Here is a 27,811-nt window from a genome sequence, read left to right on the forward strand (position 1 = left end):
TACGGCACCATCAGCGACGTGGGAAATTTAGCTTTTGATGTTGGCACATATGAATAAGTGTTTATGATGAATAACGTTGTTACGACGACATATAGAGGCCCCGAGAACATTGTCTGAGAAAATTATCACATTATCTCGCGTTTACGGGTGAGTGCATGGTAATGACGCAAAAACGCTAAGAAAGCTAGGTAACAGCTCATTTTTTTCACATCCCTAGTTATCCCCGGCTAAGCTTATACTTCATATTCGTTTCTTTTCTTTACTTACTTAGTAACTACATCCGGTGTGTTATCGTGGATGGGTAAAGGGCAATTATTTATTTATTATTTTATTATTTATTAATTTGCACTAAAAGACAATTCTCTAAAAACTGTTTTCTTAAATATATTTAAATAGAATGCCTAAAACGGTTAGAAAAACCGGCCAAGTGCGAGTCGGACTCGCGCACGAAGGGTTCCATACCATGAAGCCAAAAACAGCAAACGAAATCAGGTTTGTTGTGTGGGAGCCCCCCTTAAATATTTATTTTATTCTGTTTTTAGTATTTGTTGTTATAGCGGCAACAGAAATACATCATCTGTGAAATTTCAACTGTCTAGCTATCACGGTTCATGAGATACAGCCTGGTGACAGACGGACAGACAGACAGACAGTCAGACAGCAAAGTCTTAGTAATAGGGTCCCGTTTTTACCCTTTGGGTACGGAATCCTAAAAGACTTTTCCAAAAAATACCACCGTCAAAATATCGTAATAACGTCGTAGTCTAGCAGAGATAATCATGGTCGATAGTATCGATAGTGGTCGATAACAATCAGCTGGCCCTACGTATTGTAGGTATGTAAGTCTCGATGCAACGGACGCCATCGCCGACATGAAACGTCGATAAAACTCAACACTCCGTGCAAGTGACAGTTCAATTTTGGTTTTGAAAAGCTAATTAAGAATGGTCATTCGTTGTTACGCTATTTATTTTAAAATCCATACTAATATTATAAATGCGAAAGTGTGTGTGTGTAAGTAAGTATTTATTTGCAAAGAATAAGTACTTACAATAGTGTCTTAGGTGGTAAGTGACAATTGGTTGCTTATTCTGTTACCTCTTCACGCTTAAACCGCTGAACCGATTTGGTTGAAATTTGGTATAGAGATAGTTTGAGTCCCGGGGAAAGACATAGGGTAGTTTTTGACCCAGAAGTCATACTTTAAGGGGTAAAGGGGGGGGGGGTGGAAGTTTTTATGGGGAATCGATAAAAAACAGATTGGATACAAATTTAGCTACCCAAATTATTAACTCCACGCAGACGAAGTCGCGGGCAAAAGCTAGTAAGTAATAATGGAAGACTAAATGCTGAAGGAATCATTTATTAGTTAACCAGATGACTATTATTTTTTGGCCGTATTTCGGGGCAATATTATTGTCGTGAAATAAATCACTGGTAATTTGAATCATCAAAAACAAAAATCGGAACCCTGACTTTTCAGGACAAGTAATAATATAATACGTAATAGTATTCAGAAATATCTATAGGTATGTTTACATTTTGAACACAATTTCTCAATTGGTTTTATTTACGTTAATAATTATATTGTAAAACATTACCTACATTAACACAATTCAGAGTTGTTGAATACATTTCATTCACGTTCAGAAAACGTGAAGCATGTCCAGAGGTCAACGAACGTGCAATTCCGATAACAAATTCGTTTTCGGCGCGTGATAATACAATAAACATCGAAAAAGGGCGCAAGTTTTATATAAACGCTATACAAATGCGACCTTTAAGATAAGCAATGCAAGGTGTAAGCCATTGGAGACACCTACGAAATGGCGGGAAACGTTACGCACTGCCATTGGCCGAAGTAATCAGTAAATGGGCGTTTTCTAAAATAAATATTGAAAACCTGATTCTCACAGATCCTGGTGTTTTTGGGTTCTTTCAACTCAGAATATTAACCCTTAAATGCATAATGATGTATATATGCATCGTATATTTGATGGTCCGTGGCTCAATATGCAGCTATCCAAAATCACATTTATTACTTTTATACAGCATGACACATCTATTTCAATTTATTAAAAAGTTATACAAAAAATCATGCATTTAAGGGTTAAAAAAAATTGTTCCAAAAATTTGTATGAAAATTGTACATTCCACTACGTCACGCAGATACACAAATGAAGTTTTTTTTACACTAAAATCGTAATGGAGTGGACATTTTGGTAGATTTTTAGGGTTCCGTACTCAAAGGGTAAAAACGGGACCCTATTACTAAAGACTCCACTGTCCATCTGTCTGTCTGTCTGTTCGTCTGTCTGTCACTCAGGCTGTATCTCATGAACCGTGATAGCTAGACAGTTGAAATTTTCACAGACGATGTATTTCTGTTGCCGCTATAACAACAAATACTAAAAACAGAATAAAGAATAAGTCTGATCCGTTAAAATGATTTATAATCAAATAGCGCACTTACCCACTTAAACTGTTTTCATGAAATGGGTGCTCGGTAGTCGATGATATTATCAATCCAGTTCAGTTCAGGTGTACTGAAACCTAAACACAACGCCATATTGTCGGGGCAATTAAAATATGTCAATGACTAACAAATTGTATATATAACCAGTCGATTCGTTCCGAGTTATCAAGGTTGCACATAAAAGCTTATTTAGGTTTACATTGTTGATGTCTCAATAACCCTCGAAACAATTATACGAATCATGTCGCAAGGTACAATCAGCATCAGAAGTTGTTTAAGTATGCATACATACTATTGCGCTCTTAATATTAAGTCGTGCATTGCAAGAATAAATAAATAAAATGCCGTTGAAATATTAAACATTCCTATGTTACATTATGCAAGGCAATCTCTATAATGTCTCTACAAAACTGCTAGTATACGATTTAAGCTATTTAAGCACGAGTTAAATGTTAACAGTACATTGATGTACATATCTACATGACAGCCCTAAAACCTATACAAACTCAATTAAAACAAGCTAACTTCTAGCAGCTGTTGCTTAACTGCCCTCTTTAGATCGAACGAGTTGCGCAGACGAAAGCGTAGGCTTAACTTATACAAGACGATTTGACGGATCATTTTCTCGAGATTTCAACGAAACATTCAGATAAAAGATATTTATTAGTGACGTTCACAACACAAGTACGAACATGTACAGACAACAACAGCAAGAAAAGAAGAGATCATCAAGTGTGCATCACGAAATGGACCCAACTCAGCATAATACTAGCTATAAAGCCAGCGCTGGTCTTCCGTAGGGCCCATTCGGTGATGCCACGACAGATAACACACCAAGATCGGATCCCTTTATTTTACCGAATTTTTTTGACCAAATTTCATTTCCCAACCAAACTTTACCAACTGCACGTTTGTCTGCTCAATCTTTCCCATATAATTATTTCGCAACCATTTCATTTCCCAACCCCATAGTTGAAAAATGAAAATGACGTACTAGGTTGGGTTAGGTTAGGTTGGATTATGTAAATGATTAGTTGGGTTTTAAATTTTTGGGAAAGATAGTTTCGGTTATGAAAATTTGGCAAAAAAAATCGGTAATGCATCAGTAACCCCACAAAGAATACATATTAAAAAATTACAAAAATACACACAAGGATTAATTACAAACATATTAACCAATACAAAAAAAAACATTGTAAGCACAAACAAAAATAAAAACAAGTATACAATAAAAAAAGAAAAACATTTAAGAAACAAACAAAGCTATAGACAAATAATAATTATGAATGCGACCATACCATGTGTCAAAAACCAGCTTGCAGCTGCTAGCGCCAGCGGCTACTGGCGAAACTAAAACTGCCTGCAACTGCAAGCACGGTATAACCTCAACTAAATGGTATTTTCGTAACATAAGACGTAATCCTAACATTAACTTAAAATTATAAATTAAAAGAAGTAATATGGCAAAGCAAAAGGGACAAAATACGTACGGTAAGTCGATATAAATACGAGAGACAATTTATATGCAACTAGTGTCATGACTCAAAGTTTCCTGTGATTGTTGATGTAAATACATAAACTTCTTGAGTTTGCATCATTCGGGTATAGGTAAAGAAATTATACGTGATTATCACACTGATGCGGATCTGCACATCGCTCTGGTGAATGAGCGAGACCTATGCACGTATAGCGATGTCCCACTCGAACATTGGAGCGGATCTGGAATCTGGATGGAACTGAATGTAAAGACCGCCATAGACAATTCCGTACAAAGTGACCTGTTTTCATTGCTCTTCTGTCTGCGTTTGTTTGGAGCATGCAGGTGCCAGTGTGCCGATCCAGACAGGGAGCGGCCGCCGATAAAGCAATGACTCATGTACGGCTATGATTACGGTTAGATTGCATTTGACGTCACGCAAGTCGGGTAGATATTTGATATTTTTGCGCGTCATGCACTAAATATTGTAATTTTAGGGTATATACGCAAACAATTCAGCATAAATTAAATATTTTTCAAAATAGTACTTGTCAGCTAACGCATCAATCGATCGATGCGTCAGTAATTGGTAGAAAAATAGTTCTTTAAATTCATCTTCATTTATTATCTATTCATTATTCTCCCTATTAGTTATTATATTTTTTTATGAAGCAGAAACGTCTGCGAGCGTTACTCCAAAATTTTAAATTAAAGGAAAAATTGAAAAAATTACACCTCCGGCAGGACTCGAACCTGCGACTATTGGAACACCGGTCCAATCGCTTCTGCCAACTGAGCCACGGAGGCCTACCATGTGTGCGAATTTTTCCATCCCTTCCCTCAACGCCTTAAGGGTGGCGTATACCTATGCTACAGCAATGTTTTACAACATAGTTGCATAGGTATAACGCAGTAGATGCAACAAAATTTGGCCCAATATCAGAATTTTATTGTGGATATCGCAAATTCACAACTTTATAATATCAGGTACTTAGACAGAATGCACGAAAGTCACGATTTTTAGACTGATCAAACAAAATTGCAACACAACACGTCACAGTTATTCGCAAACCTAATAAGTACCTACATCGGACGCTATCCGATATCGCAGGTCGATAGCGTATTCGCAGAAATACCCTTATAGGAATGTCGCTATCGACGACCGGCGATAAAGTGCACCACAGCAACAGGTCGACGCCGATTGTTTGTTGCACTTCATAGATCACACGCCCATTAGAGGGCATAAGGTATTTTATAATTCTCAGACGCTTCGGGCATGTGGCGCGACATGGGGTGCATACCATATTAGAAAGACTTGTAGATCAGAGAAAGGTTGCTCCCCGCGTTGGACGGACCAGATAAAAGCCTTAACTTCCCTTAACACATGTGCCAGAGAAGCAGCGATAAGTGGCGTGGAATTGTTTGTCCTTCAACGTCACCATGAGTGTACGGCCAAGATGGAAGAAGAATAAGGCAACGAGCGCACATTATCTATATTTGCGCCCCCATAACAAAGTACTTGACCGCGAGCGCTTATTTTAATTGCTTCCTCATCTGTGACCTATGCAAGTATTGTATCCACGAAAAATGAGATCAAGGGATAGTAGCTGATAAAACGCAGCCAGACATTTGCAGCACCTTTTAAGTAAGTCTATGGGTGGTTGAGGCGGCGGTACAAATAATATTTTCCGGTTAGTCAAAGCTAATTTGGTCTTACTTTAAAATTATGATCTGTTAAAAATAAATGACTACCGTAAAAACAGGCAAGCCGAGGGAATTCAGTTCTAACAACTTCGCCATTGTCCTATCCCTTGTAATGCAGAGTCTGTTTTGCTGAAATCTATGTTGCAGTTACAGGATTATTGACCCCAATGGAAAGGGGACCAAATGGTTTGTTTTGGAGTGGAACAGATTTGAGGCCGGACGTGAATACTGTGGCGACATAACCTTCCCTTTGTAACTTTCAAGTAGGCATCTTAACAGTAATGTACTGACTTTGAATACAGTAGCACCAAAAACTTACCTGAAAAACAAAGAAAAACAAAGATTAGTTCACACCTAAAATGTCGGATGCAAGTAAAATAAAAGCAAGCGGAAATTGCACTTCTAGTCTTATCGAAGATTTTTCCTGTTTCGCTGCGAAGTAGCTAATAATAAATGGTGAATAAAATATTAACACGTATTTCCCAGTAGTTGAGGTTCATTTTAAATTTCCGCCCCGGATTAACTAACGGTAGGTTTACTTGCAATATGTAGAATAATGGCAGTGCAATGAAAACGTCGTCGGCGGCGGACTGTGATGATAAATAAGGGTCGCATTATGAGTCCCCGGCAAGCTCGGCCGAATTTCACCTTCCCATACAAACGGAGTTTCGTTCTCATTTTAAAACTACGTGGTGGATTGTAGCTCCAGTTTATAAAACAAACGAAATAGAGCAAAAACAAATTTTGTAAGAAAAACTTAAATTCGCTGTTTTTTAGGCTTCCAGAATCAGAATCAGAATGCTTTATTTGTAAAACATAGGTATACATTCCGTACCTCAAAAGGAAAAAAACGGGACTTATAGGATCACTCGTGCCTCTGTCTGTCCGTCTGTCACAGCCTATTTTCTCCGAAACTACTGGACCAATTAAGTTGAAATTTGGTATACATATGTAAGTTTGTAACCCAAAGACGGACATGTAACGTAAACTTAATGAATTTTAAACATTGGGGCCACTTTTGGGAGTAAATGAGAAAATTAAAAAATAAACTTTTTCAAACTATATCATGTTATATATCAAATGAAAGAGCTCATTGTGAGAATCTCAAATATATATTTTTTTACAATCTTAGGATATATAATCTAGAAGCTATTTAAGAAAATAAGTAACTACTGGGTCTAAAATTTTGAAAAAAAATAAACACAATAGATCTTTACCTATAGATTACAGGAAAACCTATTAGAAATTGCAGTCAAGCGTGAGTCGGACTTAATTACTTAGTTTTTGATCCGACCCCTACGGGTTTTTTAAAAACATTTCACTCACGTTTCACATAAAAAATACATTGTTTAAATTGTGTAATATACGGAACCCTTGGAACGCGAGTCCGAGTTTTTTTTACTGTGGTATCTGAAGTTACATAAACTAATTACAGAGCTACAAAGTTTCAGAGCAATCATACACTACTTATACGAAGTTACTTTATATAACTATTTGTTAAGGTTCCGTAAGCAAAGGGTAAAAACGGGACCCTGTTACTATGACTCCGCTGTCCGTCTGTCCGTCACCAGGCTGTGTCTCATGAACAGTGATAGCTAGACAGTTGAAATTTTCACAGATGATGTATTTCTGTTGCCGCTATAACAACAAATGAAAAGATAAAATTTACTACATTACACATGTAAAAATAAATGTTTTTATAAGTACTCTCGATTTAAACATGTTAATAGCTGGTGACTAATTTAAATTCATTCAGAAGTCGTCATCTGTTAAACAATAATTACCTATGAGACATAAATTAGCCCAGAAATTGACTATTAAATTTATACTTCTGCTGCCAACTATACTAATCTATTTAGTTTGATATGAAGATCTTTGGTTAATGTTTGAACATGTATCTACGGTAAGCCGTTTTTAGCTTGTCAATTATTATTATTAACAGGATATATGTCAACAAAATAATTAAATAGACATCGAGAGTAGGTTTATTTCATTAAATGAATTAGGTAGGTACTAAGGTACCTACCTAATTCATTTAATGAAATTTCCTTAATTTTTTTTTATATATAAGCCTGCAAAATATTGGTAAAAGCCGATAGAAAAAAAAATAGGGAAATCGGAAAGACGTCCACAACAATAAAAACTGTTCGAATACAATATAATTAATGTTACTAATGGGTCTAACGCGATTAAATTTCATTATTAAGGACTAATGTCGGGTAGTTTAGTGTTGTTTACCAATATCTCCATTGACATTTTGCGTCAGTCTTCCGTGACCACAGCTAGTGCAACCTGGATGAAACGTCGGAAAAAGGGTAAAATAATGAAATTAAATCGCGTTAGAACCGTTAGTAACATTAATTATGTGTGTACAAAACGCGGGAGTTTAAAGTGTTATATTATATTGTTTGAATAGGTACATACGAGTAGGTATTTTCTTCATGAGTACGTACGTAAATGATATTTTCAAAATGATATTATTATAACCGGCAGATTTTCGAATCCGAGTAAAAGAGATTAATAATACATCAGTAGAGGTCAACCCAAAGGTCGTGGTTGGGCCAGACACAGTTTTGCGACCCGTGAAAGGTCACTTTCGGCTCTTTTTATACTGTAATGGCGTTATTCATAAACGCGTTACTGGCCTGAATTAGTAATGAATCGTTTGTCTTTATCTATCATTTTGACTTACGTATTTGTAAGAAAGGGATAAAACATAATTTTACTAAATCAGGCCTGTAAAGTTTTATGAATAAAGGGGGTAAATAATTACACAAACGCGCCGAAGTTATATAAAAAAAAATTAAAGTATTCTATTTATCTCATTTATTCTACATAAACACTAAACAGACTCCAAAAGAAACAACACCTGCAAATGCCTTTCGTTTTTAGAAATTTCTTTATATTTTCTAAAGATTTAAATATATATTTTTGTGTGTGTGTGTAACGTTTTTGAGATTTAACAAAACATAAACTGAATGTTTTTCACATCATTTTGCACATTGTCTAAAGACTAAGCTCACAAACAAGTAGCTGGAACCGCTAACAAAACGTATAGGTACTTACTAAGTTAACCCGTTGGCGAGCTCCGAGCGCGAATTTACATATCTTTGCTATTGACTAGTCTAGACTTTGTAACTGGTGTCCGAACTGAGACGAGACTTACACCGTTACATTGTTGTTGCGAGTTGGTGACACGAATATTTACACTTCAATGGTTACAAATTAAGTGCACGGATTTGTATGGGATTCCCGTGCTACAACCAACACACATTTACCGGTTTTTATCCTTTACCATTCCACTATCCCGGGGTTAACCGGTTAAACCTGGAGTTACCATGGTTACCAGTACAATTTGACACTTGATTAACGTTTTAACCGCTTAACTCCGGGTTAGTGGGATGGTGCAAGTGGGCCCAATTAAACTTAAGTTTATGAAAATGATAACTAAATATGTAACAGTTAACATAAAATCTATAATAGGTTCTGTAGTGTTCACACATTTTTTTTTATTTACAGAGCTATTATCTCCAAAAGTATTCACTGAATCAAAAAGCGCTCTCAGCAACCTCCATGTTATTTTAAAAGGCCTATCGAAGAATGTGCCACACATTGATTTTTCAATTTACCCAAACCGTAATACCTCCTACTGTATAAACTATGGTGGTAATTAAGGCGTACTCATGAAATTTAAATACAATAATTTCCATCGTATGGGGTAAAGCTAAAGGGGCGCACTGATTACCAGTCCGCCGGACGATATCGGCCTGTCAGTTGTTCGGAACTGTCAAAATTTTATTCTAACTGACAGGCCGACAGGCAGGATAATCAGTGGGCCCCTTAAGGGTTGAAAGCTATACTGTATAAAATATTTTTTGTGAAATTATCAAAAAAAACCTTTTTAGCATTTCCGCACCCAAGCCAGCGGTTAGTTGAACAAATAAAGGGGGGACACTACCGTTCGTTTTAATAATGCGGTAAACAAGTTCAGGCCCACTGATAATTCCACGTTACGATAATACTCGTTAACACTTGTAAATAATAATGTCGATTCCACGAAATCGAAATGCCTACAATATAGAAATTCCCAAGAATGATAATGAGCCCGGTCTGTATTAATGAGGTAAAAGTGTAATGCCAATGGAATTAGTTTATATATTAGTGAAACCTAAAGTTAGGTACTAATAAATAACTCACCAGACTAGAGATCATGTTTATATTCTAGACTAAGCTCTCACGTGTTATATTTAAGTGTTATAAGTAATATTTTATTATTAATAATTTTAAAATTTCAGAGAAATATTGACAATTGAGGATGTTACTTTAAATTACGTTCGCCTAAACGTGACAAAGCAAATGAGTTTTAAAGGTGCTAAATCGATATTTATTAGAATACTAACAAGCAAAGTATGTAAAGTTGTAAACACTAACAACTGTTGTTTTGTTATCAAAAGGATACAACCGCTCGCGTCGGTGGCCAATGACAACACCCACGTATTCCAGGCGCTTGACGCGTCTGATCTATTTTTATACCTCCTCCGACCATGTCTATTATCGGCAGAATTCCTTTAAACAACAGTTACATCTGTAAACAGAACTTAAAGGGCCTTGAAGGGATGGGATAAATTAAATCTTGAAAACATAAGTAGCTCAAGAATGAAAAAGTTTAAATGTAAGACAAAGATAAACGTGACAGAAAAAAGTAAAAAGGAGGTCGTAAGTAATTATTACTACAGTTTAAACTAGATATTGACAATTGAGAATTAAGAATATCTTTGTGAAATTAAAGAACTTTAATGTCGATATAATAACTTTCCTTCGCTTCTGAACAAAAGAGCTTTGTTGTCGTGCAGAGCTGGCAATACTAGAATCTAGTCGGAGGAGGCAGATCAGCAACGCGTCTACAGAACAGACACAGACTCCAATGACCGTTTACAATCAGTGCCCTACTTTATAAAGCTGCAAGTTACAATTTTACAAGTACAAACAGTATAGCTGATACTGATGGTGAAAAAAAAAGTGTCAATGATATCAATCAATCGCAATACTGGTTTAAATTACACCTGTTAACTTATACATTAATAAAATAGCAAAATATAAGAGCTGGTATTGAACTCATCACTAGATATAGTAAAATTTAACATCAAAAAATCATTTTTACCACCAAAAATAATAAGTGATCACCAAAATTAGAACTCAGTTTTAATGTAAAATGATTACCAATTTTTTTAACATTTTGCTCTCCTATTAAAGGAAATGACACCAAACTAATAATTGTTAACCTAAAAATAGTAAATGACCACCAAAATTTAAAACTCCATTTTAATGTAAAATTATAACCAAAATTTTAACATCTTGCTATCCTATTAAAGCAAATAACTTCAAACTAATCACTGTTAACCCAAAAATAGTTATTAACCACCAAAATTTAACCACATTAGAATTAAGAATGTCTAGCAAACATTTAACATCTCGTTATCCTGTTAAAATAATAAATCCACTTCGTCCCCTTTCTCTAGTACCATTTCGTTTCTGTAAGGGTCGAAGTTCAAACCTAACAATGTGCACTCTATAATATATATGTCGGCGGCAGATCGTAAAACCGGGCATATCGAGATATTCCTAGGCAGATCATGAAACGCCGGCATTTCGTGATTTGCCTAGCGATCACCAGCCATACCGTACAAACCTCACGGGGTGATAATCCTAGGCAGATCATGAAACGCCGGCATTTCATGATCTGCCTAGCGACCACTAGCCATATCGTGCTAACTTCAAGTTGAGATATTCCTAGGCATATCATGAAACGCCGTCATTTCATGATTTGACTAAGATTAACCCAGGCATATCACGATATGCCTTATAAAAGAGGCGGCAGATCGATATGAGCAACGTATTCGTCGAAATTCCTAGCTTCATACCGGGCGCATCGTAAAATAATTGCATTTTTTACCACTGGTGGCGCTGCATTCTATGTTGCGCTGCGTCCGCCAGTGTTGCCAGATCGTACCCATTAGTGCAGAGCAAATTTAAAAAATGTAGGCGCGAAGGGATATCGTCCCATAGAAAATTTGAATTTCGCGCCTTTATACTATACTCTGTCTTTATACTATACTGTACTATAGTCTGTCAAGCTATTTCCATTACTAGAAAAAAGCGGCAAATTTTAAAAATGTAAGCGTTACGGGTTATCGTCCCATAGAAAATTTGAATTACGCACCTTTTTCTATTAACAAAGTTGCTTGACAGATTGTAAATTCTTACATTTTGGTTTAATCGTAAGGGCCCTCCACACTCATGCGCGAATCACGACGCGAAGCCGCGAACGTAAGTGTGGTGTCGATTTCGCAGATTGTTCACGCCTTCGCGCCTAGTTCCCCGTTTTTTGTCGGTTTATTAGCCCGCGTCAACGGAGACGCGAAGCGCGAACTGGCAAGACTCCATATTACACACTATTTTGACTCATATGTGGCAAGATAAATAATAATTATATTACATAAAGCGGCTATATTTTACGATTTTACAACAAAACAAAATGGAAAAATATAGGTGGTCAAACCAATTTGTCAGTCAGTAACAACCAGGAAAATTATACTCGTCCCTTTCTTTTAGGTGCTAGTACTGGTGCAAGACAAAGATAGTATGATTCTCTCTGTCTATGTTTGAAATGAGACAGTCCTTTGACAAACTATAGCTAAATCACGTATGATGTCATAGATAACTAGCAGTTAAGCTCGATCAGCTGATGCTCTTCCGCCATATTGGCGGGAACCAAACTGCGAAATCGCCGTGAAGTTTGCGAGTGTGAAGTCATACGTCAACGTCGCGACATGTTCTCTCCGCAGTCGTGCCGCGATTCACGCACATAGTCTGGAGGGGCCTGTAGGTACATAACTTTTGTGAAAATTATGTATCGGTAAAGTCCCCTCCAGACTATGTGCGTAAATTGCGGCGCGACTTCGCGGAGATGACGTATGACTCCACACTGGCACAACTTCACGGCGATTTCGCAGTTTGAGTGGTCAAAGTGGTGTTGCCGTATTTAGATGTGAAATTGAATGCTTTTAAGTATAATTACGCTCTTCTAGCGCCCAAAATTAGGTAGCGAGTTAGTTAATGTGAAGTCTGTCTTACAAGTTCGCACTTCCTTTGACGCGGGCCGAAAAACCGACAAAAAACGGGGAACAAGGCACGAAATCGTGAACAATCTGCAAAATCGACGCCACACTCGCGTTCGCGGCTTCGCGCCGTGATTCGCGCACGAGTGTGGAGGACCCTTAAGAGACGTTTTCCAAAATCGTATTAAAATGGCCGGCGTTTCGCGATCTGCCTAGCAATATCTAACCGTGAGGTTTGCACGATATGGCTGACAATCGCTAGGCAGATCACGAAATGCCGGCGTTTCAAGATCTGCCTAGGAATATCACCCCGTGAGGTTTGTACGATATGGCTGGTGATCGCTAGGCAAATCACGAAATGCCGGCGTTTCATGATCTGCCTAGGAATATCACCCCTTCACGGCGATTTCACAGTTTGGTTTGCGGCAAAATGGCGGAAAAGCATCAGCTGATCGAGTTTAACTGTTAGTTTATCTACGGCATCATATGTGATTTAGCTGTTTTTCCATTTTGTTTTGTTGTAAAACCGTAAAACATAGTCGCTTAATACAATATAATTCTAATTTATAATTGATATTTATCTTTCCACTTGCAACCCTTGAATATTGCACGATATGGCTAGTTGTCGCTAGTCAGATCACGAAATGCCGGCGTTTCATGTTATTTTACGATGCGCCCGGTATGAAGCTAGGAATATCAAAGAATGCAATTGGTATGATCGATCTGCCGCCTCTTTTATTAGGCAGATCGTGATATGCCTGGGTTATTCTTAGTCAGATCGTGAAAGAGCGGCGTTTCATGATATGCCTAGGAATATCTCGATATGCCCAATTATACGATCTGCCGCCGACATATATATACAGTATGTATGTATTATATATCTATAATATATGGGCGGACCACCCGGCACGGGCGATCTATGACGGACGGACGGTGCAACAAGATACTTGGTATATACAGCCATACAGGGCAACCATCTTGCACGTTACGGCAGGTCTGTTGCAGACGAATTCAGAATATTGAAGCAGCTTTAGGATATAATGCTTTGTTTTGAAAGCATCAAAATAACGTCAGAAATAATTGATATTTTATGTAAAGCGGAACATGCTGCAGAAATTCTTAAAAGAGAAACTATATCACTCAACATTCTTGCTTTTGGTCAGGTAGGTAACTGTCTTGCCGTGCACTGATTAAGTCTCATAATGAACTTCGCTTGCGATGCCGTTTTAATTACTTCCAGCGAGCGCTAAGAACAGCAACAGCTTCTGCTTATCAAAAGGAGCAAAATATGCATTGCTTCTGTTAAATAGAGATTGGCATTTTTGTAAAATAGTAGAACTTATCAAAACATCAAGGAAAATACGTAGTATAAACTGGATAACAGATCATTATTGACCACTTAGGTCAGCGGCAAACATTCTCAACAGGCCAACGCCCCAACGTGCGACCACGTAATCGCGAACGAATACCGCTTTAAAAATAAAGCGCCGCAAGTCTCAAAATCACGTGGCAATATGTGAGATAGTTGGAGCGAGCATCCTATACGGTCCACGTCAATGCATTTCCCGGAATGCACCGGTCTCCTTTTGCAATATTTTTATTGTTATTGTGAGCCAATTTGGTGTATGTTTTTCCTCGAAGCGCCGTATAAATCAAACATTTAGAGTGGATGTCGCACGAAGTGAGCCCAAGCGGGGTCTGCTACACAATGGGTTTGGGTCGGTCTTGAATAGTGATAGTGTTCTTTATAGGAGCTTGGATTTTGGCGGTAATCCTCACATTGTTAGCGGCAGGAGAGGCTGGTGATTTGTCGCCGGTTCGGATGACGGGTATTGTCTGCTACCTGGCCCCGACGACCGTGAGGTTATTACACTTGTTTTTGTGCTCGACTCGACCAACTGACTACTTTTTCGCTCTATGACTATGACTGCGCGATTTCATTTGCGTTATGTTTAATTCATTTCCAATATTTACGAGTATGTTCGTATTATGGTTTTCCTCATGGCGCCACGTTGTGTATTAAGTTGTTGCTTCATCGCATCAGACACTCACGTTGAAAGAGTAATTCGTATAATAACAGATATGTGAGATAACATTTTTTTTTCTTTTTTTAGTCTGTCTTAAAAATATTTACCTACTATGCGTGTTGATCTTGCTAGTTCCAAGAACCGGGTGAATTATAACAAGAGTAAATTACTATATTAATTCTAAATAAATTACAAAAAAAACCTGTAGAGGGTTTCTCGGACCATGCTCTGGATATCTGGAATCATATTACGGCCACTTCTTATCAAACTTACTTTTGATTTCAGAGTTAGGTAGGTATTTTAGTCCCACAGTTTCAAGGCACAGCCCTTACCATGTCAGGGAGTATTGGGATCCTCGGTATCGACATCTCCAGTGACGTCCAATTCCGTAGCCACCTGAAAAGAAAGGCTGCGCTGGCATCCAAAAAACTCGTTGTGCTCAATAAACCGAGGCGATACTGTACTAAGGGGCAAAGAGTGCTGCTATATAAATCACAAGTCAGACCCCATAATAATGTTGAGTAATGTTGTCACCTTTGGGCAGGACTGGCACCTGGATGCTAGCTTGGACCCTTGAACTCAGTCCAAAGGCGCGATGTACGCATCGTAGATGATCCCAAACTCACAAGCGGTTTTGAACCTTTAAGTATCTCCTTATACTTTGCCTCTTTGTGTGTGTTCTACCGCTTGTACAATGGGCTGTGATCTGAAGAATTGTTTGCCATGATGCCGTCGGCAGGGTGTTCATCCCCACACCCTATAACCTAAATGGTCGCGTACAGTGCGCTTTAAGAGGGATTTCCTCCCGCAGACGCTCCAGCTGTGGAATGAGCTCCCTTCCGAGATTTTCCCGAGGGTCTACAGTATGGGGTTCTTCATAAAATGAGTGTACAGGTTTTTAAAAGGTCGCCAACGCGCATGTAACACCTCTGGTGTTGTAAGCGTCCATAGGCTACGGTGACTGCTTACCATCGGGCGGGCAGTGTGCTTGTTTGCCACCGATGTGGTATTAAAAAATATAACTGACTTGTCTCAGGTGTAGGAGTCGTCATCCACCTCATTTTATACCACTAAATGAGGAAGTTTTTTGTATTTTATACATGAGTAAATCAGTTCGCGGAAATGGTGGGTACGTAGTTACGAAGAAGAGACCTTGATGTCCAATTTAAAAAAAAAAAACAACGAGAACTTTTTTTTCTCGGCCAGTTAAACATTAAAAATACATGTACGAGTATAAAGCCTTTCAGCCGTCATCGACACTACATTTTACAACCAATTAAGGAGTGAACCGAAAAAAAAACTGTAAACTTCAAATGAAAAAAACTGATGCAATTGATAAGGATTTTTGGAATTTAGGATTACTAGAATATGAAGCCACTTTTAATTTAAATAATTATCATTTTTTAATTATTAAATTTTCTGCAGGAGTGATAAGAAGCTTTTTCCTAGCGCATTCAGTGGCAGCTTTTTACGGAGCTGTTTTTCATATTTGCCTGCACCATCCCAACACCTGCTGGAGTTGTTAAAGTTTTTTGGCTGTTTTATCCTTCTTTTTAATACAACTTGATTTGAGCCCATGAATAGTCGAGAGAACGGCACTGCAGGACGTTTGGTGGTCTTACTTTGCTCATCGTCTATTACAAAATGCGACTTTTTGTACATTGGAAGGAAATTTGATCATATTGTAAAATTAAATGGATCTAATGATATTAATTATTTTCCCTATAGATCTAGTGTCATTTAAATGGATCTACTACCTGTCAACATAAAATTTCGATCTAAGAAAAAAACTTTTCTCACTAGATCCATTTTGGATCTATCGACTAGAGAATGATTGTATGATTTGCGACTTGGCACAGAAATTAATAACGCAAATTTTCGGTTACTTTAGCTATCCTAACTTTTGTACGAATCTATATACTATGTTTCTTTATAGTTCGTTTCACTTAATATGTACCCCATTTTTCACGATAAATATGACGGGCATTCGGGGGCGGGCGCAAATTCTATTACCTAACAATCTTTCTGATGGTCCTAGGGTCACTTGTTCCTAGAGGTCTGCCGCTTCGAGACCTCTGTTCAAGAGACAACGTACAAAATGATTTATTTATATTATGAAATGCACGAAACTTCGAGGTAATTTTAAGTGTATCGAAAAAAGCAAGCATGGAGGATGTTGAAATTTTTCTTGCCATTTGAAAAAGTTTTAATTTCAGTGATCTCTTTATATTCAATGGTGTAACGTCGCATGGCGTAAAACCAGAATTATTTATATTGGAATATATAATTTAATAATAGGACTTTTAACTGCGGTTAGAAAGCTGTCGTCGTTTTGCTTGGAAATAAAATTACAGCCGTTTGAAATTTACAGTTTTTTTTTTCGGTACACCTCTTAATTTGTTGGTTTTAAATATCTTGTAACTTTACTGGTGTACATACAAACGTTTTAACAATAACGTTAAAGGCGTCAACCCTAGTCACGGATGACGACGTCGCACTCGTCATAAAAGCATAGCTGCTAATGAGCAAAGTTTCTGGGGCTCGCTCGTGCAGCGATACACTAGGGTTGCCACAAATGGAAATGTGATATGTGCCTTAACCCTGTACCTGGAACATTTCAAGAGACTGAGCTGAAAGGTAAGGAAGTTATTATAATCGTAAAGCTGGATTAAAAAGTAAAAACAAAATCATTAAATTGAAATATTTTTATATCAGCTACAACCCTACAAAGTTATTTACATTTTAAATTGACACTTGCTAGGACTGAAACATACAGATTTTTGCACTAATGTTTAAATGTATCTCGAAACCGGTTAGGAGTATTAACGTGATCATTAAAAAGGTAAAAAATAAAGTAGGTACGTTGCCTAAACAATTCCCCGTTTGCATAAAAATCCCACATTCTGTTCCACCCGATATACTGTGAGATAGCACGAGCCACGACCAATTAAGTACGATGGCACAACATAGTGAAATATATAGGCAACTTAATACGATCCTTTGTCGTTTATTAGTTTTAAATAAGTATCAAGGTGGAGTCTTCACCTGGGTATCCAAAAATTCGATTCTCACTAGCTTATCATTTCGAGACAATCGGGGACTTTTTGAAGACGCTTGTCTACTTATCTGGGACAAATGTTTCGTCAAGTTATGACACTATGTGTTGTAAATTTGAAGGATGTGCATTATGTGCAACGCAACCCAATGATTTGTTGCTTTCTCTAAAATGTGTTAAAGGTGCAAAATATATTGGGAACTCGTTTTAAGAAATTGTGGGCACAGAAAATTTTTGGTGTAAGAGTGAGCCTTTATTGAAAGAAATTAAAGTTTTACCAGTCATTGAAATATAAATTTTAAATCTTGATTTACTAGGTATGTCAACAAGCTTCAAATAAAATACAGGGAATCTCTTTGTTCTTTATCATAATCCTGAAAAACCCTTAGCCTTCATAGCCTTAAAAACGGTATTGAAATTATAAAGTGACAACCCTAAAGTTCACAGTGCGTGCGCTTTTCGTGTTGTGCAACTTGCCACTCGGACTGTACGTCGAACATAAATGTTGCCAACAATGCCACCTAGTCTGGTTGCTTGCGATTTGCGAACGCAGCTTTCGTGCGATTAGAAATTTTAAGTTATCAATCATCAATTCATCACAAATATTTCTGTTGTTGACATAATATATGTATAATGATGTATAATTCCAAGAACAGAATAAACTTTCTCGTGAATTAGGGTCAATCCGATTCCCAGGTATATAAATTGTCCAACTACTGTTCGACTTAAATGAATTCCAACGAATCTTTCATAAAACAAATGCGCTTCAGTGTTATTCCATCGTTATCCCATGCAGCGCGGGTACGAGTAGGTGGATCGGGTCAAGGCAGAATAAAAAGAGATCTCAAGACCACGTTTAACTGGTTTTCCAATAAATCTGACTCGCCAGCACAGCACCACAGAACGGCAAACCAAACGGTAAGGTTCGGCGGTGACACGGATCCGGCGCGTATTTTGCATGCTAACCAAGCAACAGTTCCGGCCTCGCCGGCGTGTCACTGCGTTGCGCAACCGGCGGCGCGCGCGCACTCGTCCGGCCGCGGCGCCTGGCAACACTCTAGGGTGACATTCTATTCTAGTTGCTCATTGAGTACAGACGAGTCAATGGCTCAGGAACACTAGTATAAGTACACTCTCCGATTACGCATTATTGTTACAAATCTCGAAGACAAATGAGGGTTAACGCGTTTAATTTCGCCGCTAGGGGCGCTAGTGTAGATAGAGGTCTTTCAAAATGTCAAATGCATAATAGAAGTTTTGGGGGTTTCATGCTTTGTTATCGGGAATTTTCACTCCCTATTCATAATTGTGGTAAATATTTGTCCATCTTTGATTAATCATGGTAAATAATTTGAGATCTGTTTTTCTGGACTTACATCTACAGTGGCGCCAACTGGTGAGCACAAAAACGGTAGCCCTAATTAATCTGGTTCAGCCTGGAAATCTGCACGGCTGCGCCTGCGCAACCAATGAGAACAGGCAGCCTGCACTTCCGTGTATGCTATTAACGGCTATATCCAGGCACGGTTATCAACTTTATCTCTCTCCTATCTAGTTTTATAGCTCTTCAAATAAAGACTTAAAACACAAGGGACGAAGGCTGCTTTAACATTAAAAATTGCGCGAGATACGATTTTGTGAAAGCAAGTTGTTATGTAATGAAGGCTCGCGGGTAAATGGTTCGCGGAACTAAATTATCAGCGAACACGAAAGCGGTCGGATGTAGAAATAAGTAACCTCGCTCTATGTAGGTACGGACATCATTAAAAATAAGTTCAAAGACATTGGACTAAATCGGTATTTGAACGTATTTTCATAAAATCTCGACAAAATTGGATATCCAGCCAGATCACACATTTCAACTTTTACACACACCCGTTTTATTTTTTTAAACATCTTATTTGCAATTCGATTATCTGTACAATGACCCGAAAAATATAAAATTGAATGATTTAGCTAGATTAAAAACTTAATTAACAGGAAAAAAATCAGTCCGGAATAACCAATGAGAACATTAAACGGAGCAAATGTTTGACAAATCTATAAACAATATGTGTAAAAATATGCTCCTGTAGACAAAAACACATCCGCCACCCAATTAGTGATAAGGTTTCTATGAAACTTCTGTAAGCGATAACGACCGGATGTTTTGCAGCGTGGCAATGGCATTGTTCGATCTGACCGGGCGTTCACAAGTGGCACACCATGCTGATTAGCTTCATTCAACTTTTACTTATTTTTCTGACTCCATTCTAGTAAAAAAATGGCGACTTTTTTTGGAACATGCGTAGGTACGTAATGTCATTTTAGATGTCGCTAAGTTTTCGGTCAATGAAAACGTCGTGAGGGAAGCTGATTAATCCCAACAAGATTTAGTTTCCCCATCGGGTTGAAAGGTCAGTTGGAAATCGCTTTCGCAAAACGTCTCGTCTTACGTCAAGAGGGCGGTGTCGATTTTAGTCGCAAAAATGTAAAATTGATAGATTTAGTCCGTGAAATTTTACACCTTTTGTTACCTAATTGAAATAACAAGTACTGGTTGCTATTAGCACGTCTTCTTATCTTACCTTTTATCAGATCAGTTTTTTGAAAACATACTCACTAAATTAGTAATGTTTGCTTTTCTGATGGACGTTTAGGTAAACGCGCGTAAAGCACTGATTTTGTCGCTCTTATTTGTAAATTTCGTAAAGTTTGGACTGCTAAACATGGTAATTTTGTATTACACATATCCTGTACTTGACGTTTATCAGACTACATTTTTATTATTATGACTTTGAAGTAGTGTAAATGAAAGTTGGACGAAATGGATTTTCTCCAGAAATTACTTCAAAACAAGTGACAATTTCTCTGAAAATCGAATTGATTTCAACGTAATTTTGATACTTAAACAATCTACAACATTTGCTGAAACTATTCTTATACATCAATTTGTATAATTTACCACCATGATTTTTTGATGAATTTTTAAAAACTGCCCCTTCTCTTCATGCATTACCGGTGACGCACGCTCGCGACCTCATTATTAAAGGCAAGATGAGAAGACGTGCTAAAAGAAATCAATACTTGTTATTTAGATATTACGTAACATAACGTGTATAATTTCAACGACTAAATCTATCAATTTTAAATTTTTGCTCCAAAATCGACTACGGCCTCTTAATGGGATGAGTTGAAAAAGCCCTACGACGAGAACAAAAGAACAAAGCACAGAAAATGTTCCACCGAGTATCTTTAGTATATAACAATAATATTTGTACACGCAAAAAGTTATTATTAATTTCAACGAGGAAGTTGGTGAAAAGTCACATTAATTGTCTGTTTGCCAAACGGATCGGGCGTTAAACAAAAAACCCTTTAGGTGCAAATGCCAAACGTTAATTAATTGAGCTGAGCATGTACCGGTCCATAATGGCATTAATGATACCGGATGTCTGTCTAGTTGGGTACACTTTGTTGATTGTTTATTCAGCTCCGATATAGGTACATAATTATAACCTCATTAAATCAAATTTCATGCATTAACGGCCTCTTGGCCTAGTAGGTAGTGAGCCTACCTACGAAACAGGAGATCTCGGATTCGAATCCCGTTAAGGGCATTTATTTGTGTATTCGTCACGTCACTTAACTACCCATAGAACAAGTAAAATTGCCCCAAAATATCAGATTATTTAATTATTTATTTCTACAAGAACGGCTAACTTCATAACATAACTTTATACGAGAGGACAATTTTAGTGACCCTCAAGTACGAGTATGTCTTTGTTTCTTGTTTCGGAGAAGTTATGAAAAAGTTCTTGAATATGTTAATATTTTTTCATTCTATTCAGTAAATTACCAAGAATGACGTCAATTATACGTCATTTCGATGCACTTCGCAACGCGATAGAAAATACGTGCTTGCAAGCCATTTAGGGCATTTAGTTCGCGGATTTATTGTATCAAATTCGTATTAGATGGTATGCAGTGGCATGTTCTGCAATAAACAGGTCGCTTAACGACATGTGTACTTTAAAGACTACCTACTTCCCTAACGCACATAAATTTTATACTTGAACAATTTTGTTGTAAGGTATACTTAAAATGAAGTAACTAAATATTCTTTATTGCACCAAAAACATAACAACACAACAATCAATTTTACAACAAACAATTTAAAAAAAAAATTTTTATTATCGCGCACAAATATACACCAGGACCTGAAGGATGAATGAATGAATGAATGACCTGAATGCTTCGTCTGGTGGTTAAATGAGCTGTGGTGTACACACATACACATACGAATCATACGATATCGGGCACTCCATTGACCGCTAATTGATACGAAGGTGCTCTCAGGCTATCAGCGGATGTTGGCATATGATATCGATAGGCTGTTGACCTGGCTAAGTGACTGATGTGACGACTTTTTCTAAAGACCTATGAGTTTAACAATATCGAAAATCTGCACGTTTCAAGAATCCCGTTTGGCACAGGCGTTTTTTTCTCAATGCAAAGCTCTCAAAAATGTTATTTGTTTACCCTGATAAATACGATCTGCCGGATCTGCGTCTCTTTAAGAGGCCGTAGTCGATTTTGGAGCAAAAATGTAAAATTGATAGATTTAGTCGTTGAAATTATACACGTTTTGTTACGTAATATCTAAATAATAAGTATTGGTTTCTATTAGCACGTCTTCTCATCTTGCCTTTTAATAATGAGGTCGCGAGCGTGCGTCACCGGTAATATATGAAAAGAAGGGGCAGTTTTTAAAAATTCATCAAAAATTTATGGTGGTAAATTATACAAATTCATGTATAAGAATAGTTTCAGCAAATGTTGTAGATTGTTTAAGTATCAAAATTACGTTGAAATTAAGTCGATTTTCAGAGAAATTGTCACTTGTTTTGAAGTAATTTCTGGAGAAAATTGATTTCGTCTAACTTTCATTTACACTACTTCAAAGTCATAATAATAAAAATGTAGTCTGATAAACGTCAAGTACAGGATATGTGTAATACAAAATTACCATGTTTAGCCGTCCAAACTTTACGAAATTTACAAATAAGAGCGACAAAATCAGTGTTTTACGCGCGTTTACCTAAACGTCCATCAGAAAAGCAAACATTACTAATTTTGTGAGTCTGTTTTCAAAAAATTGATCTGATAAAAGGTAAGATAAGAAGACGTGCTAATATAAACCAGTACTTTTTATTTCAATTAGGTACCAAAAGGTGTACAATTTCACCGACGAAATCTATCAATTTTACATTTTTGCGACTAAAATCGACACCGGCCTCTTAAGGCTTAAAGTGAGTCTATTCCGAAGCAGCATTTACCTTGTCGTCCCTTTAGAAAGCTGGGATTAATTGAATGTCAGTTCGTTAAAAAAAGACATGAATATCGCATGATTCTATGGATTGAAGTTAAAACCCATATTAAGCAACATGGATTTTAACTAATAAATGCTGCGATTAACTTATTAGTCGACGTAGGCACGAAAACGAGAGTGGGCGGTTATCGAAGCCGCGTGCGTCTACGCGTCACACCGGCACCGCCATTGACGTCACAAAAGCCAATTATATAACTAGATCAGGGATTACATTCTTTGAACAATTCAATTTATTGCGCTGCACCTACTCTGAACATTGTTTTTTCCAGCTAAAGCTAAAGCTAAGGGTAAAGGCCTATATTGTTCCCGCGGGAGTTATTAAGGATTATTATTAGGGAGCTTACTTTTTAGGGTTCCGTACCCAACTCACGAACCGTGATAGCTAGATAGTTGCAATTTTCACAGATGATGTATTTCTGTTTATATTATTATTATTTATTGGAAACAATGTAAGTTTACAGTTTAAAACCAATTCACTTACATGCTAGGAGTACAGATATGAGTAGGAACATGGAAACTAATTAAAACTAACCTCAACATTAATACTTATAAAAACATGCGCATAAAAATGTCAAAACAAATTCTAATTTCAAATTTACTTACACGCTAGGAAACAAAAAAAAATCGGGTATAATATTAAACAATGTCAATAAAATATACAACATATAAAATAAAATGTCATGACAGTCAATTAAAATTATAAAAATTCAAAAATTGCCTAGCAGTTCTGCACAAATGTGCTAAACGATCGGCGAACATGTCAGCATCTACATACTGAGTGAGCATTAAATGGAGCAATGATAAAGCACGCGTGGTAGGTGCGTGCCTCGCGTAACACGTGCGAGCGGCCGGCCGCAGCAACACACACGGCCGGCGACGCGGTGCGACCGCCCCGTCTACATCCCGCGGTACCCTCCTAGGCACTAACAACCCTATCCTCTCTAACACCTCTGGGCTATCAACTTGGTGATGAACGATTGAGAGATAGTGCACCAGGAGCAACAAGTTCCGCCTTAATTCGAGCGTGTCTAGCCCAACCATCCCCGAGACAAAGATGGAAGGGTAGAGGTTGCCGCTATAGCAACAAATACTAAAAACAGAATAAAATAAATATTTAAATGGGGCTCCCATACAACACACGTGATTTTTTTGCCGCTTTTTGCGTAATGGTACGGAACCCTTCGTGCGCGAGCCCGACTCGCACTTGGCCGGTTTTTAATTATGACACCAATTCATACAAACCAAGTAGGTTATAAGTAAAATACTTTGTTTAAAGTCAAGGTTTAAGGGAGTTTTACTTTTAAAATACTGACGTTGATTATAATTTAATATTTTTGTTTATGTTTAAAAATATTTAATTTGATTAATTTAATAGTTTAAAATATTTTTACACCATTTTCAATCGTGGCTCAATGCCGAAGCCTGCGGCTGTCGTAAATTACAGACCTCGTTTACAAAACCTCACTTACCCCCCTCGTTGCACAATGTACTATGTATTTTATATGCGCAACTGATATAACTAGCGGTGTAAATATCAAACAAACGAAATCCTCACTGAGGAACTCCTGAAGAGTGTGGAAGTGCAAGATTTGCATGTTATAGAACTAGAATACCAGTTTCGGAGGCGGGCAAATGCGGAAGTTAACTGGAATGCAAGCTCAGTCGCTCGATCGCTGCCCCAATATTACAGGGTCCTATGTTACATTTTCAAGATAGTCTTTTCAAAAGGACTTATTTCTTAATTCTCTATGGACACCATACAAAAATAAGCCCTTTTGAAAAGAGGAAGTCGATGCCCAGGCAAACCAATGTAAAGTGCGCTTTCTAATTACGTAAGGTCAGCCGCAGCCAAATTTGTCTGTGGGGAATTCCATACAAGCGTATTATATCAACCGTTGAGTAACTGGGAATATGAACTATATCGGAATATATTATTTACGATTTTTTAATATGTGGAACAAATAAATACATGCTTTTTAGCATTTTTCCAACGACTTTTGACACACAAACAGACTTTCGATACTTTTGACACAGAGCTTAAGTAATAATTCCAAATAGAGTTTCCGAACAGAATAGCCCCACTACTTACATAATATACAATATTCGATATCGATATTGGAAATAAATTTTGACTCGAATGTTATTGGATAGCAGTACAAATGAAGAGTTAATTGCAGTTTCTAGTTCCGGTCTGCATTAGTACGTTCACTACGTTCAGTTATTATTAAGTTTATCCGTTTCGGGGAATCGATACGGCAGTTTTATTTGTTGTGGTTCGACTAGAGTGACTAGACGGAAACCCCTGCAAATGTGTGGCATAGTAAATTAGTGGGCGTTTGTCTCTGACGTTATTCTGTCCGCCCAACGCGTGGCCATACGCTTTTTGCCATGCATGCTTTTAAGAAGGTACCTATAGATAACTGCAGGAAATGGTGGGTCAATATAATTTTCCGCTAAACAGGCATTTACCAGAAAAAACGCGATAAAGCGCGCTGTGAATTTATCTTTTCTCCTTCCTCGAAACAAAAATGTAGTTACGTTGTAATTCATTCAAAAGCCTCAATTCAAATAAGAAAAAAAATGTTGTTTTGAACAAACGTCAATTTACAAGTGCGGATTTCCCAATTAAGAGATCGAAACCCGTGTTGTGATGTACTGCGCTGCGCGGAGTCCAATGTTTCGCGGCTGCATGAGATCAGAGTGAGTCACCGCTGGCCGTTGCCACATCAGCTGACTCATTGAACGGTCCCCGGCGAATGAGAACGCGAAATCTATTGTTTCTCAATTTGTCCTTAAATCTCAGATGCCGGTGCATCTAACTACTGAGATAAAACACGTGAGAATCTACAGACTAGCAGCACACAATAGTGGCGAAACGGAAAGTCGAGAAACAAACAGCTGTTGTTATACCGGCAAATGTTGTGAGAAATTTTAACTGTCTTCATATTTTTAATTTGGCATTAACGAGACAGAAGTTCGAGATTAGTCTAACTTTTTTGTAAGGGATAGCCCATTTCGGTCCATCTTTTTCATTAGATGAACACTTGAACAGTCTGCGTATAAGCTTAGAATTTCTGACTAGTGAAGCCACGGGCCACGAACTAATCGCGAGAATGCGAAACTATTGTATTTAAGTTATAAAGTCAAATTTTTTCTATAGCCAAATTCAATACATTTGATTCTATTTAATTGTTTATTTCAAATCATTAGATCCATATAGTGTTAAATCATACATTTTACATACATGTAAAACTACAAATAAATTCTTAAAGAATAACAACAACATATATACCTACAACTTACACTTTGTTAATGTAATATAAAAGTATTAACCTTAGTAATATAAGTTAATCATTAAATTTAGATTAAGGTACTAACATTGAAAATGAGTGCACCATTTCGCCGTTAAACGCAAGTTTGGCGAAACTTGTATAAGTTTAAAATGTGTTATACTTTTTTGAAAATAAATATAAAAAAAAAAAATAGTAAGTACAACAAATCTTAAAATTAACTAAGGACTTAATATGTCTGAACTGAATTGTACGGAAATTTCGTAATAAAATTTTGTTAAGAGTCAAATATTATACCTACGGAAAATTGCGATATGCTCGTAGCCGGGTTTAAGAGGCCGGTGACGATTTTAGTCGCAAAAATGTAAAATTTATAGATTTAGTTGGTGAAATTGTACACCTTTTATTGCCTAATTGAAATAACAAGTACTGGTTTCAATTAGCACGTCTTCTTATCTTACCTTTTATCAGATCATTTTTTTGAAAACAGACTCACTAAATTAGTAATGTTTTTTTTTCTGATGGACGATTAGGTAAACGCGCGTAAAGAACTGATTTTGTCGCTCTTATTTGTAAATTTCGTATTAAAAGGCAAGATGAGAAGACGTGCTAATAGAAACCAATACTTGTTATTTAGATATTACGTAACAAAACGTGTATAATTTCAACGACTAAATCTATAAATTTTACATTTTTGCTCCAAAATCGACTACGGCCTCTAAGTAGTTATTGAAACTGGGCGGTTTTTCTCCAACAGGATAAAAATTCATATTGCGCTGCTGCGGTGTTTTTACGTCTGGGTAAAACCAGTATGATGCATATATGATTATATATTATTTGACGAATGTTAGGGTAAATCTGTTTTGGTTTGACACAAAAGGATATTACTCGTACGAGATTAAAGTGTTTGCGTGTATGATCAAGTGGTATGTGAAGGTGGGTAATGATAATGGTAGGAAATTGTTTTCGTAATTTACCTGTAAATTAGACGATTGGTCGAACATTTTGCATAGTTAGGTTAGGTTAGCTACTCGAACTCAATGTTAAAGTAAAAATAATGTTTGATGCAATAAGCTAAGAAAAACCGAAATTAGGTAAGCATACCTCAATAGAGTTACAGTAACCCCTGCAAGCATCAGCTGTTTGGACAAATACCAAGGTGCGGTCGAATGTGCAGTGAGTCAGCGAGTAGCCATCAGCTGATTCATTCGGCGGCCTTGCATGCACCGCCTGCGATTGAATAACCATCGTCCTTAGCCGTAATTGCGAATACCTAGGAAGGATTACTTTCGT

General features: G+C 37.2%; 1 protein-coding gene and 1 non-coding gene across 8 annotated transcripts in view; both read right to left on the reverse strand.

The window, feature by feature from the left end:
• LOC134748024 (serine/threonine-protein kinase minibrain) overlaps nt 1-27,811 on the reverse strand; it is a 174,882-nt gene that overhangs the window by 90,788 nt on the left and 56,283 nt on the right. The gene's annotated exons all lie outside the window — the stretch shown is intronic.
• Trnat-ggu (transfer RNA threonine (anticodon GGU)) lies at nt 4,686-4,760 on the reverse strand. Its single transcript has one exon. It is a non-coding gene; the product is annotated as a tRNA-Thr (tRNA).

Source organism: Cydia strobilella, chromosome 15 (genome assembly GCF_947568885.1).
Source record: "Cydia strobilella chromosome 15, ilCydStro3.1, whole genome shotgun sequence".
NCBI lineage: Eukaryota > Metazoa > Arthropoda > Insecta > Lepidoptera > Tortricidae > Cydia > Cydia strobilella.